Raw genomic sequence first — 2,438 nt, forward strand, 5'->3', positions numbered from 1 at the left:
GTATGTATGTATGTATGTATGGATTTATTTATCTATATTTATATATTCGTGTGTGTCTCAACAGCACATTCTTTATCCCACAGAAAAATTTGTACGGATGATTTCTATACTTAGCTCCGAAAGCAATGAATATTCTTCGAAAACGCTATCATAGCTATCTCATTTCTTTATTGCCTACAAGGGGCTAAACATAGAGGGAGACAAACAGGGGTAGACAAAGGGATTAAGTCGATTATATCGACCCTGGTACGTAACTGGTACTTACTTTATCGACCCCGAAAGGATGAAAGGCAAAGTCTACCCCGTCGGAATTTGAACTCAGAACGTAAAGACAGGCGAAATACCGCTAAGCATTTCGCCCGTCGTGCTAACATTTCTGCCAGCTCACCGTTCAAAGGCTTAACGTGTATACCCTTAGCAAGAGACGAACCAGAGTCGCCATTTTACGGACTTCAAGTCATGACATCGCTCGTCTTTTATACGCCGAGACATCAGCTGACTAGCGGTTAGTTTTCACGTGATAGTTTCTCCAGATCCTTCTAGATTGCTCTCTGTCATAAGCCTATAAACAAAATCAGTTTAGTCGCCAAACTTCACTGGGCGGTGCGATTCACTCTCCTTTTTTTTATACAGTCGTTCTAACGACTGCATGCTCATCCGGATATGCGTTAGACTGTTGCAGGTATGAAACAACGCGTTTAATCCGGTCACTGTGCAAGGCATTGTGGGTTTATGTTCCTTACCGTGGTTGTATGTTTCTTACATATTGTTGACTATCTGTTATCTTTTACAGGTTTCAGTCATTAGAGTGCGGCCATGCAGGGAGCCCTCCTTGAAAAATGTATGAGATGCTTACAGCACCTAGGTTTCCCAATCGGTCACCCATCTAAGTACTCACTATGCTCGACGTTGTTCAACTTCGGTAATCGGACGAGAACCGGTGTATTCAAAGTGATGTAGCCGTGTGGAGATATATTTTTTGTAATTCATGATCAACTTGCGCGGCGTAAATAAAATCATATTTAAATGTTTACAAGATGTTGTTAAATCATTCACCAACAACTTCAGCAAATATTGTTCATGCACGAAAACATAGTGATACAGACATTGACCAACTTGGAAAGCTCTAACTAATGACATTATTGTTTTAAAATTTCTGGTAGTCCTTGTTTATTTATTTATCTATTCTATCGAATTGTCAAGAAAGGGTATTTGTGTGTAGCGAACCTGCATTGACACAATTCCCTTTCATAAGATATGTAAAAGTAACATACGCACACATACACGCTCATAAAATAGATATAATGATAGATATATATATATATATACTGTTTTACTCTATTACTTGTTTCAGTCATTTGACTGCGGCCATGCTGGAGCACCGCCTTTAGTCGAGCAAATCGACCCCAGGACTTATTCTTTGTAAGTCTAGTACTTATTCTATCGGTCAATTTGACCAAACCGCTAAGTTACGAGGACGTAAACACACCAGCATCTGTTGTCAAGCGATGTTAGGGGACAGACATAGACACACAAACAAACACACACACACACACACATATATATACATATATACGACGGGCTTCTTTCAGTTTCCGTCTACCAAATCCACTCACAAGGCTCTAGTCGGCTCGAGGCTATAGTAGAAGACACTTGCCCAAGGTGCCACACAGTGGGACTGAACCCGGAACCATGTGGTTGGTAAGCAAGCTACTTACCACACACCCACTCCTACGCCTATATATAGATACACACACAGACACACACACACATATATATGTATGAGTGTGTATATATATATATGTACGTGTGTATGTGTGTACATATATATATATGAAAAGTATGTATGCACATATGAATATGTATATATGTATATAATATGCGTGCACCCGTGTGAATATATGTACAATTCTAAAGTAGTTATGGAAATTATAAGCGAGGAGTGTTTTCCGCTTTTACAGTAAGGATATGTTCAATATTCATACACACAATTATAATAATAGATATACATAATTACAAACGCTATGTATTTTTGTATGTATGAATGCGTGTATGTATGTAGGTGTGTATATATTTATGGATATATGTATATAAAGCCTGTATTTTTATAGACATACGTATGTGTGTGTGTGTGTGTGTGTGTGTGTGTGTGTGGTGTGGAAGTGGTTATTCGCAAATGGGACAAACGCTGTAACGTAGAACAGTTTATGTGATTCTGTAAACTGGATTGAGTAAGCCGAAATAACTGAACACTTTCAGAAATGCATGACCATCACAACACATACATAGCACTTCTGTAAAAGGAAAATTTCTTATGTGCCAACTCATAAGAATAATGACCAACTGTGTGCGTGTGTGTGCGCCTATGTGTATTTTATGTGTGTGTGTGTGTGTGTGTGTGTGTGTGTGTGTGTGTGTGTGTGTGTGTGTGTGTGTGT

General features: G+C 38.9%; 1 pseudogene; it reads right to left on the reverse strand.

Moving 5' to 3' along the window:
• Positions 1 to 849: 849 nt before the first annotated feature.
• Positions 850 to 968, reverse strand: LOC128248202 (5S ribosomal RNA; annotated as a pseudogene).
• Positions 969 to 2,438: the final 1,470 nt, after the last annotated feature.

The sequence above is a fragment of the Octopus bimaculoides genome, chromosome 6, assembly GCF_001194135.2.
Source record: "Octopus bimaculoides isolate UCB-OBI-ISO-001 chromosome 6, ASM119413v2, whole genome shotgun sequence".
Lineage (NCBI taxonomy): Eukaryota > Metazoa > Mollusca > Cephalopoda > Octopoda > Octopodidae > Octopus > Octopus bimaculoides.